This window comes from Kogia breviceps, chromosome 12, assembly GCF_026419965.1.
Source record: "Kogia breviceps isolate mKogBre1 chromosome 12, mKogBre1 haplotype 1, whole genome shotgun sequence".
Taxonomy (NCBI): domain Eukaryota; kingdom Metazoa; phylum Chordata; class Mammalia; order Artiodactyla; family Physeteridae; genus Kogia; species Kogia breviceps.
The window spans coordinates 9573326-9590656 of NC_081321.1; the positions used below are offsets into that span (position 1 = coordinate 9573326).

The 17331-nt window shown below is 41.3% G+C and overlaps 1 long non-coding RNA gene across 5 annotated transcripts in view; it reads left to right on the top strand.

Annotated features, from left to right (window-relative positions):
- LOC136792254 (uncharacterized) overlaps positions 1-17331 on the top strand; it is a 147061-nt gene that overhangs the window by 109654 nt on the left and 20076 nt on the right. For all 5 annotated transcript variants that reach the window (XR_010835767.1, XR_010835768.1, XR_010835769.1 and 2 more), the window contains one exon: positions 3215-3372. This is a non-coding gene — a long non-coding RNA (uncharacterized lncRNA). The remainder of the gene's footprint in view (positions 1-3214; positions 3373-17331) is intronic.

Consider the following 17331-nt stretch of genomic DNA (forward strand, 5'->3'; position numbering starts at 1 on the left):
GAAGTATAAGATTCAGTAAATGGTACATCACTTGACAGGATAGTATGCAGTTATTAAAATGGTAATTATAATATCTATGGAGCAAACATGAAAAATATTTATGATAGACTAGAACTGATAAAAGAAGATAAAAAATAGTCAACTATCACCTGCACTATAGCAAACCCTGGAAGGTGATATGCAAAAATAAACCCGGTATCAATGCTGTAGGATCTGAGTGATTTTTTTCTATGTCTTTAAGGTTGTAATTTTTTCTATTTTTTCTTTAAGGTCACTAGAATATTAAATATGTAATATTTTGAACAAAAATATAGGTATATCTGTAATTAATATAAAAATAAATATGTTGCTTGAAGTTTAGGACCATTAGTAGGGAGAAGTCCATCTGGCAAAAGAATGGAAGGATAAAAAGGTAATTTTACTCAATACCAAGATCCAGTATATGTTATACTCTTACCAAAAGAATTTTGATGATGATGATGGTACTGATCATCAAAAAGAAAATAGTATTTCTTTGACTGGTCTCCTGAAATCTGTAAATCAGTATAGAAACTGAAAATAACCATGGCACCCTATGAAAACTATGTCAACTCCAATAGGGTCAGGAATTTCAGGGAAGACGGCTGCTCTAACCTTGGGAATTGCTGGTCCCCAACTATGTGGTACATGAAGCTGGAGGGAAAGGAACAGGGAACAGAAATGTTGAAAGGCTGGATTGGAGTCCCAGGTCTGGTATTAAAGACCCACGGCATTCTGGGGAAGTCACAACCTCAATAGGTCATGTCCTTCATGCAGCCAGCCAACCAACCCCATTCCACAAAAATACAGCCAGTTCTTACTGGGAGGCAGTGCCGAGCTCAGCATTGGGCCACCCTTGGTTTCCGGCAGAGCTAGTTCATAGGGATAGTGGGAGGATAAAATGAAATATTGCATGTAGAAGTTGTGTGGAAAAGCTGCTCTAAATAAATGTGAGCTATTATTAAGGAACACAGAAGCAGAGCTGATCTGGTTAGTTCCACAATGCTGACAGCTGATTCAGATCACACCAAAATTGAGACAATCAACTACTAACAAAGCCGGGGAAAACAAAGCCCTGATTGAAATGGGCTGCAGGTGACTTTTCCAAGCCTCCCAGCTGGACTCATTCAGATTCTCCCAGCGAACGGCTGCCCCTCCATCAGAGCAGTGATCATGCTGCCTAGAACTGTGCCTAGGGCACAGTTGTCCCGAGCCCGTCCCCTCTACTAACCTGTCACCTTGCCCTCAAGGGCTGCGAACGTTTGTCAAATCTGAAGGCCGTGTGTGTGTGTGTGTGTGTGTGTGTGTGTGTGTGTGTGAGAGAGAGAGAGAGAGAGAGAGAGAGAGAGAGAGAGGAAGAGAGAGGAAGAGAGAGGAAGAGAGAAGGAAAGAGAGGGAGAGAACTTTCGATCTTGATGAGTCATTTCTGACCTAGCACCAAGGATGGCAGTATATCCCCTCTGAGCTAGCTACTTACCACTTTCTTGAAAGACACAAAATGCCTTGATAAGGACTTTTAAACGGACCTTGGCTTTCTTCTGAGCACGTTTCCCCTTCTCATTTGGGCAGAAACGAGATGAGTTAGTTTCATGCCTTACGGAGGAAATGGGGAGAAGATAGAAAGGAGCACACAACCAGCAGAAAAGAAAAAGAAATTGACAAGAAACCATAGGAAAGGTGATCCAGTCCAAGCGAACAGCCTCTTTGTAGAAGAGGCACTGACCCCCCTCTGTACCTTTGCACTCTCCATCTCTGAGAAGGGCTGCAGTAGGGAGGAGAAGGTGGCATCTGAGGTCAGATCCTTAGTCCCTGCTTCCCCAAGACAAAGGGCTTGGAAATACTACTCACAGCTAGTGAGGTTTGAATTATGAATCAATAACAGTTGCAGTCCTTTCTTTCTCGCTGAGTCCCTAGTTGGCATGTTGTCATTTATAAACTCGCCTGCCTCCGTGTGCCCTCACAGCTAGCCTCGTGCAGGAGCAGAAAAAGATGGGTGTCAGTGGCAGGACACATGGGCACTTCAGCTCTGCCGGTGTCTAAAGCCGGCAAAGAGGCCCACAGCCTCTGTGCCTGTGAACTTTAGGTTGTCATTTTTCTTTAATGGATTCTGAATTAGGATATTAATAATACTAATAGAGCTCATTAATTGAAGGCTTACTATGTTCAGAGAGAGTGTCAAGATTTGTTCTTGTAACAGACTCACAGACATAGAGAACAGACTTGTGGTTGCCAAGGGGAAGGGGGTCAAGAAGGAGGGAAGGACTGGGAGTTTGGGATTAGTAGACGCAAACTATTATATATAGGACGGATAGACAATAAGGTCCTACTGTAGAGCACGGGCAACTATATTCAAAATCCTGCGATAAACCATCATGGAAAAGAATATGAACAAGAATGTGTGTGTGTGTGTATATATATATATATATATATATATATATATAACTGAATCACTTTGCTATACAGCAGAAATTAACACAACATTGCAAATCAACTATACTTTAATAAAATAAATTTAAGAAAAAGATTTGCTCTTGTAAACTCTTAGGGTCACAGAATTAGGAAGCTGCAGAGTGAGTTTTCAACTCTTAAGCATGTGAACTAAGCAGGAAAGGATCATGTTGAGTATTTATTTATCCAGTTGCCAGATCACAACTTAGCATCTGTTGGAGGAGTAGTCCTGGGATAGGCATTAGGAGGGATATAAAATGTTCTACAGCCTCACTGCCCTTCTCACCAAGCTTCAGGCTCATGTGACACGCACAACTTTGGGTTAAGACACAACATCTCCCATCATTGTCACCAGCACTATGACCGTCACCACCATAGCCCAGCCAGCATCACCAGCACCTCTGCCAGGACCCTGGCCAGCACCACACCATCATCAATGCCAGAAACATGTGTGAAGCATCTGTTGTTTGCATGTGGCCACATGGCTTTTCTCCAAAGTGGCAGCTGGGTCACAGCTGGGGTGTGCTGAAGGATTAAGTGGTGCCTGAGTGAAGGTGACATGTGACAAAATCTCCTCCTAGCCTGGAGAAGACTGCAGATGCCAGCCTCCCGGGAGCTGTCAATCCAGGACAGAACATAGTGCTTACAGAATGGGAAATGAGCATGGTTTACATAATGTTGATGACCAGGACTTCAATCTCCCTTTCTGCAAGCCAATCTGAGCTGACGTCTCTCTTCCTGATCACAGGTCCCACCAACCTGTCACAAAGGGCGCCCTATAGCACCAGGCAGTGCCTCACCTCTCAAAACCTGAGGAGATGCTGAATGCACCAAGGCAGCATTGCCACGCCAAATGTAACCTCTTGAAACACACAAAAAAGGCAAACGCAGAACCGGAGAGCTAAAGTGAGTCAGAGTCTGTCCACATTGGGAATTTATTTATTTTTTATTTTTGGGGGGGAATTTATATACAAACAAATTTCATGTACATGGGCACACTTTTCAGATGCATCTATATTCATGATATTACTTTAATCACAGAGCGGTATGAAACCAATCACTCTTTCAAGCGTATAAAACCACTTCCCTTCCGATCTCCATGTCTTAGCTTATTTTCCACTTACAACCTGGAATACCTTTCCTCTGCAAATGTCCAAATACTGATTATCATGGGTGGAATGGTATCCCACAATATATGCTGAAGTCCTAACGCCCAGTACCTGTGAATGTGACCTTGTTTGGAAATTGGGTCTTTGCAGTTGATCCCATTAAGATGAGGTCATTAGGGTGGATCCTCACACGTTATGGCTAGTATACTTACAAGAAAGGGAAATCTGGACTCAGACAGCCAGGCGTGTACAGAGGGAAGATGATGTGAAGACACAGGGAGAATGCCATCTACAAACCAAGGACTGCCCGGGGGTTCCAGAAGCTAGGAGACAGGCCAGAGTCTGCCCCACATACATCAGAAGGAACCAGCACTGCTGACATCTTGACTTGGACTCCCGGCCTCCAGAAGTGTGGGATGACACATTTCTGTTCTTAAAGCCACCCTAGTTTGCGGTACCTTGTTATAGCAGCCCCAGGAAACTAATACATTATTCAAACCTCTGGATCAAACTGCTTTCTACAGAACATCTTTTCTGAGTGTAGCACAGTCCCATCTGTGATGATACAGATGTGCCATGACTTTACCTCCAAGACTTCCAGTCTTTGTGCTTGGACTATCAGGAGGGATGTAGAGGTGCCAAAGAGTTTTAGAAAGTGAAAAGAAAGGCACTATTGCAGGAAGGTCTTGTGGAGGGGGTGGCAGATTGTGAAGTGGCTCAGGTAAAGGTTACCCCCTGTTCCTTGGGAACACAGGGACCCCAGCAACAATCCGATGGCCCCTGCCTGTGCTGCCTCCTTTAAGCAGACCTTAGAGGTCAGAGAAGGTGCTCAGTCTGGGGGTCCTGGGATGCTGCTGACGGGCAGGAAGATGTAGGTGAGAGAATCCTAGGTAGGCTCTGTGTGTTGCCTCCCCTTCTGGAAACGTCTCTGGTGCTAACATGGGATTATGGGAAAGCTGAGTGTTCGCGCAGGCCTGGAATGTCCTTGTATACAGAATGTGGACGCTACACAGCACGCCTGTCACTTGCTTTCTTTGCTGCAGTGAAAACTCCCCGATCAGAGTCTGGGTTGGGAGTAGACAGTGGTACAGGCCATGGCTGGCCTTCCACCCAGTGCTGAAACTCAGTGATCTCAATGATGTTTGTCATCAAGGGCTTTGGGGATCGCCTAGAGTCTGCCTTGGTCCATTTCCTAGTCTCAGAAGCTTAGAATGCCCCAGGACTTGTACATCTGGAATACAAGGTAGAATGTGATAAGCCTCACAGATGGGAAGGAAAGAAGCAGAGTCAACAGCACTCCCTGTTGGCGGATGGGGGAGGGGTCTCTCTCCCTTGTTCGCCAGACTTTCCTCAGGAGCTCTGTCCACCAGAGAGCAAGTCCTTGCCCCGACCTCCAGTGCTAGTAACTCAGGAAATCTGAACTCAGGTTCAGAATATCAGCGTTGTCCCCTGTGGCTGTCATTGTCTTGTTGACCCTCCAAACAAGCCTGCCACCTCCTCCATGAAACCATCCCTGATAATCTCGGGTGAAGCTAACGGCCCCATTCTGGCATTTTAACTTCTGCTTAGCCCTTACGCCATCTTGCTTTACATTTTAGCTAAATAAGTGCCTCAAAGTTAGGAAACATGTACAGTTTGTGTTTTTATCATTCGGGAGGCCGGCACAGGCCCATTGGTTAGATGAGAGTCAATAAATAAATCAATAGATATCTATTTATTGAGTGCCTATAAGGTGCCGGGTATTGTGCACTGCTGGGGAGATCAATACTTTGAATAGAAAAGTGTTCACGGGTGAAATAAGATCTTGCTTTTAATCCTGACCCCTACTTCTCTTCAGCCTGCAGCTTCCTAACGTGACTTACTAACCACGTCTGTGGGCTTGTGCCTCACTCAACCAACAGTGTATAAGATGTTCCCTGATTGGGCTGGGAGTTGTCTCAATTATGGGTCCTCTGGTTGTGCTGCCTTGTATCTGTGGTCAGGACCACTCGTTGGGTCCTGTCTATGTCTTGCTTGCCCAGACCCCTGGTTCCCAACTGCTCACCTAAGATTTGGCTTCTTTTTAAAATGTTTTTTATTTGTTATTGAAGTATAGTTAATACACAATGTTGTGTTAGTTTCAAGTGTACAGCAAAATGATTCAGATTCTTTTCCATTACAGGTTATTACTACAAGATACTGAGGGTAGTTCCTGTGCTATACAGTAGGTCTTTGTTATTTACCTATTTTATATATAGTAGTGTATATATAAATCCCAAACTCCTAATTTATCTTCCCTCACACCCCACTATCCCCTTTGGTAACTGTAAGTTTGTTTTCTATGCCTGTGAGTCTATTTCTGTTTTGTAAATAAATTCATTTGTATCATTTTTTTGATTTCACATGTAAGTGATATCGTATGATATTTGCCTTTTTCAAGATTTGGTTTCTTGCAAGGGGGAGAGGTGTGAGGGAGGGATGGATTGGGAGTTTGGGATTAGCAGATGTAAACTATTATACATAGAATGGATAAACAACAAGGTCCTACTGTATAGCACAGGGAACTATATTAAATATCCTGTGATAAACCATAATGGAAAAGAATATGAACAAGAATGTATATATATATGTATAACTGAATCAATTTTCTGTACAGCAGAAATTAACACAACATTGTAAATCAACTATACTTCAATTTTAAAAAAATTTAGCTTCTTGCATTAGCTTGACTTTCCTGACTTCTGTCTTCTCACCTAACTCTGACCCCAGCTCTGCCTTGACCCCGGGCTCTCAGATGTCCCCTTGAATCTGGATCCATCAGGCCAAGCCACTGGTACTCATTAGAAGTCTTGTCTTTCCACCTCTGTCCTGGATTTCCAATCTTTTTGATGTACATCTTGCCCTCAGGCAGGTCTTCTTGAAGAAGAAAGGAAGGGCAAATTATCTTAGATTAAAAAGAGGGTGCTTCCCTGGTGGCACAGTGGTTGAGAATCCGCCTGCCAATGCAGGGGACACAGGTTCGTGCCCTGGTCCGGGAAGATCCCACATGCCGCGGAGCGGCTGGGCCCGTGATCCACGGCCACTGAGCCTGCGCGTCCGGAGCCTGTGCTCCGCAACGGGAGAGGCCACGACAGTGAGAGACCCGCGTACCGAAAAAAAAAAAAAAAAAAAGTTAAAAGGAACAAAAACATTCAACAAGTTGGTGAGGGAAAATGGAGGTAAGTGTTGTAAAACCTTTATACTGTATGTAATAAATATAAGGGGATTAATTTAAAAATTTTATATACTAAGTATGTATGTTGCATTTTTTAGGGTATGTACTAAAAGAATAGAAACAGAGTGTATAACTGTCTAACCAATAGAAGGGAAATAGAAATAATAAAAGTAAATAAATCCATAAAAGGCAATAAAGGAAAGGAAAAGAAACAGAAGTAGGGCAAATATAAGCACAAAAAAAGAGTAGATTTTAAACCTGAAATATTAGAACTTACAAAAATTTGAATGGATTAAGTTCTCCGGTAAAAACAACAGCAGCTATATTATATATGATATACATTCCTGTATGTACTATTTTCAAGAGACATGTCTAAAACATAAGGATACAAAAAGGTTAAAGACAAAAGAATGGAAAAATACAGAAGGCAAATATTAATCAACAGATGTCTTAGGAGAATTCATTAATATGAAATAAAACAGACTAAGCATTATTAAAGATAAAGAGTATAATTTCACAATGACACATTTTAATTAACAAAAATACTACAATTTAAAATATGTAAAAAAACCTTTAAAAAAGCGGCAGAATACATAAAATAAAAATTGACAGAAGTACAAGAGGAAAAATAATAACCATCAAAGTGACAGATTGTCTTATATTGCTCTCAGTCACAGATACCTCTTGCCATAAAAAAATCATAATGGCATAGAACATTTAAACGAGATTTTTAAAATTTACTTAATGGATGCATATAGACATTGCATCAAAAAGCTGCAGAAAACATATTCCTTTCAGGCACATGTATAATGTTTATAAGAATCAATTATTTCTGGACCTTGAGTCAATCTCAATGAATTTTACTGAATTGAAATCACATCAAGTGTGATTTCCAATTAAAATACAATTAAGCTAGAATTAAAAAAAATTAACTATAATTTTCCCATATAATTGGAAATTTAGACACATGCTTCCAAATAATCAAAGAAGTGTGGCTAAAAGAGAGAGGACAGTTTACCCTGAACAAAGCGGGAGGATAGATTAGGGGAACTGACCCTCTGAGTAGTTGAAAAATCCATGGATAGGCCCTCCAACATCAGTGGTTCCCCATCTGTGGATTCAACCAGCAGCAGATTGTGTAGTACTGTATGTAGTATTTACTATTGAAAAAGTATATATAGGTGGAGTGCAGTTCAAACCAGTGTTGTTTAAGGGTCAACTATATAGTATTAATTAGAACATATTTTGAAAACAATAGTGAAAATACTATTTAAAATATGAGACATACAGCCAGTGGTGTGCTAGAGCTGCCTTGTATCAGCTTGCAAGAGCCGAATGTTAAATATTCAGGAAATTTTCCCACTGGTTATTGACCCACTACTAGCCTGAAATCAGTTGTGAAGTATTTACAACACAGAAATATGAAATTGGCATGCTACAAATCAGGACTTTTACTTTTTATTTTCCTTTCTTTTCTTTTCTTTCTTTTCATCCTTCTTCCTTCCTTCTCTTTCTCTCCCTTTCTCCCTTCCTCCCTTCCTTTCTTCCTTTCGCAAATTAGTTAACAGAACGCAAAGAGATGCAGTTAAAATATTATATAGAGGGAAATTTATAGTCTCAAAAGCATGGATTAGAAAAAAATAAATGCTGGAATTCCATCTTCAGGAACTAGGAATAAAAGCAATGCAAAATCCAAGAAAGTAGAAGAAAGAAAACAATTAAGATAAAGAAGATAAATTAATGGCATAGAAAAATATTATACAGAATAGAAATATAATAAAGAGAAAAAATAAACCCAAAAGTTCACTCTTTGAAACTAAGAAAAAAGTTGACAAACTTCTGGTGAGATTGATCAAGAAAATAAAGAAGAAATGCACAAATAATCAACATCATGAGTGAAAAACTGGACTAATTTACTACAGACACTGCAAATATTGAAAAGATAATAATAGAATATACAAAAAACTTAACATCAATATATTTGAAAATGGATGCAAAATGTATACATTCCTGGAAAAGTATAACATACCAAAACCCTTCTCATGAAGAGATAAGGATCCTGAATTTTCCTTTAGTTAGTAAAACAAGAACTTCTTATCCAGAACTCTTTAGGTCCCCGTGGTTTACCAGTAAGTTCTATAAATGTTCAAGAGAGAAATATTTCCAATTTATACACATTCCTTCAGACAACAGAATAAAAGGGCAAATCTTCCATTATGCTTTGTGATACTACCCGTAAACTTGATTCTAATGCTCAACAAAGGCAAAATGAGAGAGGAAAACTAGAGCCTAATCTCACCCATGGATGTAAATGCAAACGTAAACTATAATTAGTAAACTGAATGCAGCAATATACATAAAAAATACATCATGACTAATTTGTGTTTATCTTAGGAATGTAAGATTAGTGTCACTTTGGAAAAGCAATTCATGTAATTCACCACATTGTAAGAAAAAAATGGGGTGATTATCACAGAGATGCAGAGAAAGTATTTAGTAAAAGTCAACATTCATTCATAATAAAACTCTTATAAAAATAGAAATAGAATGAAATTTCCTTAACCTTACAAAGGGTACCTACTACAATCTTATTGCAAACGTCACAACAAATGTTGAAACTTTGAGAGCTCTCATTTTGAAATTTGGAACAAGACAAGAATTCCTGTTATTGCTACTTCTATTCAGCTTTGTCCTGGAGTTCCTTGCCTGCTCAGTGAAACAATAAAAAGAAATAAAAGGTATGAGAATTGAAAAGTGGAGAAAAACAGCTGTCATTAGTCACAGATGATTTAATTATGTGTAGAAAATCTGAAGGAATCCGTAGAGAGATTACTGTAATTATTACGAGGCTTTGACATGGTTGTACTATTCACATTCAGTATTTAAACAATACATTTAATTCGTATAATCGAGCAACAGATTGAAAATGAAATAAAAGAGCTACCATTTAGAATAGCATAAAAGAAGATGATATCCTTGGGAACAGTACTAACAAAATATTTTTGTCTAAGTCATCTACGGAGAAAATTATAGTGTTACCAAGAGACATTAAAAAAGAAAGCTAAGTGGAGAGGTGTACCAAGTTTATGAATCAGAATAATTTTTATAAAGATGTCACTTGTCCTCAAGTTGAGTTATAAATTTAACACATACCCATGCAAAATTCCATGCTTTTTAAAAAAAAACTTGGCAGGCTGGTTTTGAAACTTATATGGATATGCAAAGGGTTAATAAGAATATCCAAGACACTCTTGGAGAAGTAGAACTCTCTGGCTCTACCAGATTTCAAGATCAGCAGGGAAAACAAGAATTTTTCAACAAATTGCTGAGACAGGCATCCATGTAGAAAAAATCAAAGTTGGATCTTTACCTCATACCATCCTAAAAATGTCGATTTCAGTGGTTTAAAAGACTGAAGGTGAAAGGAAAATCAATAAGGAAAGATACTGTCATGATCTTGGGGTAAAGATTTCCTAAACAAGACAAAAAACACAAACCATAAAGAAAAAATTATAAATTTGTTCTACATTAAAGGCAAGACATCCTCTTCATCAAATGGTATCAAAGGTAAAAAGATAAACCATGAAGTGGGAGATAATATTTACAACACATTAAACAAACAACAGAATAGTATTCAAAATACCTAAAGAATTCTTCCAAAATCACTAAGAAAAAGGCAGAGAACCTAACAGGAAAAATGGGGAAAAGGTTTAAACAGATACTTCACAAAGCGGAAATTTCCAGTTAACTATAAGATTAATAATCAGTGGACTAAAATACAATCATAATGGAATTCCTTCCATATGCCACTTAACGGGCAAACGTTTGAAAAGTCTGACAGTGAAGGAGCGATGGAACATTTTGAACGCTCCTCGACTGCTGAAGACAGTGGAAGCTGGTACAACTCCTTGGAAATCAGTTTGGCATTATTTAATATATTACCTATAAATAGAAACAGCCAGAAATGCAACCCTAAGTATAGATCCTAGCAAAGTTTGTTCAGCTGGGCACAAGGTAACCCAAGAATGTTCATCGCTGTGCTGTTTATAATTATTCCAACTTTGATACAACCCCAATATTCATCAACAGTTGAGTAGAGGACTTACTCTGTAGTTTGTTATGCAATGGAATCACACAGGCACAGGTAGACCCATGGACGAATCCCACAAGTGCAATGTCAAATGAAAGACCCCAGACAGAACAGTTCCATTTCTACAAACTTCAAAGCCGAGAAGCCAAACTTTAGAGCTGCATACATGAGTGGTAAAACCATAAAGCAGATGAAAGGAATCATGACCCTCAAAGCCAGCACGGCGGTTAACTCTAGGGAGAAAGGGCGAAGTCGTCATCAGGAAGTGCCGCAAGGGATCTTCTAAGGTGCTGGCAGTGTTCCTTTTCTTGTCCTGGCTGCTGGATTATCTGGGTGTTCTCTTATTTTATTCATTTATTTGTTAAACTGTATACATGTGTTTTATGTACTTTTCTGTATCCATGCATCATAACTTTTTCAAATAAAGGGGGAAAAGGTTGCATTATCATCATTGGATGGCAGTTTCCATTTGCTGATAGCCATAAAGGTATTGACTCACAGAAGTCGTAGAAGAGGGCTTCCCTGGTGGCGCAGTGGTTGGGAGTCCGCCTGCAGATGCGGGGGACACGGGTTCGTGACCCAGTCCGGGAAGATCCCACGTGCCGCGGAGCGGCTGGGCCCGTGAGCCATGGCCGCTGCGCCTGCGCGTCCGGAGCCTGTGTTCCGTGACGGGAGAGGCCACAGCAGTGAGAGGCCCGCGTACCGCAAAAAAAAAAAAAAAAAAAAAAAGTCATAGAAGAACAGCCTTGCTAACTTCCTGGTCAGGGAGGCACAGGAAGTACCCCAGGGGAGCCCATTTGGGAGCTGAAGATGCCCAGAATCCGAGAAAGACTTTTGGAGAAAATAACCTGTGTAGGCGTTTCTATTCATCATTCCAGCTTCTAACAGTCTTGGAACCCAGCAGTCACTTACATAGACTGAGCCCCACCAGCGTGCGAGGCGTGGGGCTAGGTGCTGGGATACAGAACCCAATGAGATGTGGGCTTCAGCGAACTTACGCTCAGAGAGGAGGAGGAGGAAACCACCAATTACAGTAGGGTGCGGGCTAGTCTCAAGTGGGTCTTGTGTGGGAAGCACTCCCAGAGAAGATGACACCTGAGTTCTGTGTTAGGGGACAATTGCCAGACATTTGTGGAATAGTGAAGGATCGTTCAAGAGAAAGCAGCAGCCTGTGGATAAGTGGGAAGCAGCGGGCGCATTCCAGAAACAACCAGCGGCTCTGACTGTCTGGACCGTCCTGAGTGCGTATGTAGGGTTGATTTTATAAGGTTTACTGCGTGAACCCCATCCGTTCCTGGCATGCCGAAATTAAGGGTTATTTAAGAAAATGTTTTCAGCTTTCGGGACCTCTGAAAGTATTCCTAGAAGGGACTTAAGTGTAAAGATCAATAGGAATTTCGATACATTTTTACTAAGCGCCTGCTATATGCAAAACAGGTGCTAGACCGGCAAGTATCAAAGCAGGGTGTGGGGAAGTAAGATAAAAAGTATTTCTGTAACCAGGACATGGAAGCGGCCTAGATGTCCATGGACAGAGGAGCGGGTACAGAAGATATCGTTCATGTATACAATGGAATATTAACCATCATAAAAGAACGAAATTATGCCTTTTGCAGCAACATGGATGGACCTAGAGATTGTCATACTGAGTGAAGTAAGTCAGACAGAGAAAGACAAATATCATACGATATAGCTCATATGTGGAATCTAATAAAAGGGTAAAAATTAACTACAAAACAGAATTAGAGTTACAGATGTAGAAAACAAACTTATGGTTACCAGGTGGGAAGTAGGGGGACAGATAAATTGGGAGACTGGGATGGACATATACACACTACTGTATATAAAATAGAGAACGAATAAGGACCTGTTGTATATAGCACAGGGAACTCTACTCAATACTCTGTCATGGCCTATATGGGAAAAGAATCTAAAAAAGAGTGGATAGATGTACATGTATAACTGATTCACTTTGCTGTACACCTGAAAGTAACACAACATTGGAAATCAACTATTCTCCAAAAAAATTTTTTTGAAAAGGGGAAAAAAGGGTATTTCTGTTGAGGCTCATGAAACATAAAGGTGACAATGATGCTTTGCCTCTGTATGTCATATTGCCATTTAAAATTTTTTTCACAAATATCTCATTTGGTTTGAGGTGGAGAGGACCTGACCAGAGGTTTTGCCTGACAGCTCTGCGGGTGATTGATCCTACACACTATTAGCAGCACATCTCTGTCGTGGGCTGCTGACCCCTATCTGAGGTTTATTAGAGGATGGAGGAAGATCAGACAATTTGCTTGTCTTGCAGGGTTACTATGTTGCCTGGAAAACAGCGGCTTAGCCCCTCAGGGCCTGGATTTTCCCTTGGGTAGAATTGCTTTGAAATCCTTAGCGGAAAGGTTTTTTCTACAAGGGCCTTTTCTTTCATTTGCTTTTCTTTTTTTTCTTTTTCTTTTGTTTATTTATTTATTTTTGGTGCATTGGGTCTGTTGCTGCCTGTGGGCTTTCTCTAGTTGCAGCGAGCTGGGGCTTCTCTTTGTTGCCGTGCGTGGGCTTCTCATTGCAGTGGCTTCTCTTGTTGCAGAGCACGGGCTCTAGGTGCACAGGCTTCAGTAGTTGTGGCACGTGGGCTCAGTAGTTGTGGCTTGTGGGTTCTAGAGTGCAGGCTCAGTAGTTGTGGCTCATGGGCTTAGTTGCTCCGTGGTGTGTGGGATCTTCCCGGACCAGGGCTCGAACCTATGTCCCCTGAATTGGCAGGTAGGTTCCCAACCACTGCGCCACCAGGGAAGTTACAAGGGCCTCTTCAATAGAACTTTTGCCAAGAGAGAACTAGAAAAAGCATAATCCTGTAAATGTCATCAGGCTGAGGAAGACAGAAATGAAGGCCCACGCAAGCTATTCTGCTAGGTTTACCCAGAAACAAAGGACCACTGGAGGTCTGTAATGCCTTCCACTTGCAGCAGTGTCCTGAAAACAGCACTAAGTAAAAAGATGTGTTTTTAGCATTGGCCCAATTGCTACTTAGCTGTGTGGCTTTAGGCAAGTTATCCAACCTCTCTGAGACTCAATTTTCTCATCTGTAAAGTGGGGATGAAAACTACCCATCTCAGTGATTATGGCAAGAAATGAGATTAATGTCTGGGAAAATCAGCTTGTCTCAACCAAGGAAATTATTGTTGTTGTTGTTTGTTGTTACTTAGCCTTTTTGTAGGATCGGCTTGGGACGTCTGTTGTCAGGAGGGGTTTATTTTTTATTTTTTGTCTCCTTCAAGGTAGCTCTGAATTCTGTCTACTGAATAGCAAATTGCTACTTTGTTTCTTTTGTTTGACACTTAGGTTCTCATCCTAAAATTCTGTTTACTTAAATATTTCAGAGTCTCTTAGCATTTCAAAAGAGTATTTTTAAACATTAGATATGAAAAAAAAGAAATAGAGGCACAATTGCTTTTTCTAGGCTCAGCAGTTATATATTAAATTATGCACATATATAAACAGAGACAAAAAACAAAAAAATAAGACATTCGCTTGACAACAGAAATAGGAATTATCTGTAAGTTTTTAAATCAATGCTTGGCCTTGGTGGTTAATTTCACATACATAATTTCACCCTTGCCTAAAAGCCAGGTATGAAAATGACAGTTTCCAAGGGAAGGTTTTGTAATCCTAAACAATGATTCCAAAGAAGTCTCTGCTTCAATCTAATAGTCTTGTGTGTTTTTTTTTAAGGAACATCTTTTTTTTTTAATAGATTTTATTTATTTATTTATTTATTTATTTAGGCTGTGTTAGGTCTTTGCTGCTGCATGTGGGCTCTCTCTAGTTGTGGTGAGCGGGGGCTACTCTTCGTTGCAGTGCGCGGGCTTCTCACTGCGGTGGCTTCTCTTGTTGCAGAGCATGGGCTTCAGTAGTTGTGGTATGCGGGCTCAGTAGTTGTGGCTCTCAGGCTCTAGAGTGCAGGCTCAGTAGTTGTGGCTTGCTCAGCGGCATGTGGGATCTTCCCAGACCAGGGCTCGAACCCGTGTCCCCTGCATTGGCAGGCGGATTCTTAACCACTGTGCCACCAGGGAAGCTCTGGTAGTCTTGTTTTAAGACATGGAGTGACAGGAGTTCCCTACAGCTTTGAAGACCGGAAACCAGGAGGTTCTAACCGACTTTGAATTCTAGATCTTGACTTCCCTGTCTCTTCTTTTGTAATGTTACAGCCCCAGTGCAGTTCGGTTCTAGAGGACATCTGATTAAAATGTTATTTTTAGCGAATACATAATTTCCTACATTAAAATTCAAAAACCCAAGAGGGCAGCTGAGGCTTGTAACTGTGTAAGGCTGTAGGCCACTGGTGTCCAACAGAATCTGAACAAGAGGGGAAGGGGGAAAGAACTGGTAAACGAAAAGCGCCCCGGCCTTGAGAAAATGATGCCAGAGCCCCAGCCTCCAATACACCACCTTCTCTGGCGTGAGGTCATAAGCCTGCCTGCAGGGATCCAACGTTCAAGCTACCTCTCATTTTCCAGGATGGGAAGAAGCCCCACAGAGGGATGTCAGGCATCTGGCAGGCTGCAGAGAGAAAGGAGGTGCCAAGTTTCCTGCCTTGATCAGCACAGGCCTAAATTTGCTGTGATATGATTCAGACAGTGTGCTTCCCAGAGCACTGGATATAGTTGCAGCTCTGAGTCAGCCTCAGTCCCCACTCCCTCCCTCGTGGCTCTACAAGCTGCGTGGGGCTGAGCAGCAGACGCGAACCCCAGTGTCTCACCAGGGCTCACTTGCTCCCCATGTCAGATCAAGGTCCTAGTTAGGCCTGACCTCTTGTCCCCAGAGCGTGCTTTCAAAGAGATGCTGGCCTGGTCGATAGGAACACCAAAGTCTCTGTTGTCTGTTAAGTCTGAGTAATGGAGAGTTCTTTCTGGTTAATTCAGATTATTAGAGGCTTAGATCAATCTGTTAATAAAGGTTTACCATTCATAACATTTGTACATTTCCAGATTTCAAGGGACTGAAATTAACCTGCTATTCACTTACTGTGTTTCTAGTGATAGAGTAGGGTATTTAAACAGTCAGTTTAGAAATTCCACTAGGGGATTCAAGACAGAAAGAGAATTTTAAGGGAGTTTGGGAGACTGTTGTAAGCTAATGACCATTCAAGAAAAGAATCCAGTATCCTAGAAACAGTCTACACTACCCTGAAGGAAGACCAGGTGCTTCCAAGCACCAGACACACTCAAGCCACAAACCTTGATAGTTAAAACACAAGACGGTAGATACGGGGTCTGAATCTTGTTACATGAAGTCAGAGAGTTAATAGTTCTTGAAGAGTAGCGTTCCTGAATGTGGCCAAGACAGAAATATAGGTGAAAGGGGAAGGAAGCTAGGTGAAAGGGGGCATTATTCCAAAACCTGAGATGAATGACCATATTTAATATGTTACCACCCTTTTGCTAATATACATGATTTAAATAACGCCATGACAGTCCCAGTTAAACCATATAGGGTCAAAGGAGGAGCTAATGATGGAAGCCTTGACGTCTGCTCAAGAATGACGAAGAAGGTGGTCTTCTCCCCTCCCCACTTTTTCTTTGATTGTAAAAACGTAGCCCTCTTTCTTCTCAGGGCTGAGCTCCCCTGCCTGCCCGCTTGTATCTCTCACAAGCATCCTGTGCTAATAAACTCACTCTTTACCTGCCACTTTGCCTCATGCTGAATTCTTTCTGCACCGAGACAAAAGAACCTGAGCTTCAGTAAGTCCTGACACTAGGTGAGAGGTTTCAATGAAAAGCCAGTGGGTTCCAGTCCCCTCCTAAGCTAGGGATTGTGGGTTTGAGTCCCAATCTGGATTTTGGCTGGGTTCAAGTCCCATCCAAGAAGAGGTGCAGTTTCACAAGTGTTTAGGTTCATATCTTAAAGAAGCTGGAAATCTAGCTGGTTAACAATCTAGAACACATATAACAATGAGGAAGGCTTGACCGAGATGAAAACGGATCCAGAAGGACAGCAATGAAGAAGGTAGTTGTGGTCAGAGATGATTTTCTGGAGGAGGTGAGGTACCCCCAGAGCTTGGAAGGACCAGTAGGATTTACCTGGCATGCCGGTGGAGAATAAAGAGGAACAGCCGGGGAGTGAATGTGAGAGAATTGCTAATACCAAAACTGGAGAGAAAATAATTTAATCTTTCTTTGCTTTCTCAGAAGGCTTATTAGGACTTTACAGAACTCCAGGATCCTTCTAGATCACAATGTTCAGAAGCTATCAGAGGGGGCCGGCTGATAGCTGAGCCTCTGAGAGAAGAGAGGGCTGACAGCCTTCATTTTAGTTCCTGGGTTTGGAGACATGAAAACTAAAATATTTTTAAAATCAAATAAAAGAAACTTTATTTGTTGGGTTAGTGAAAGGATCAGGGTATAGGAGTCTGGTTGGGGAACTAGCCTCTTCCCCCAGAGCCAGCCTCGCTCACTTGGTAACCATGGGTCACACAG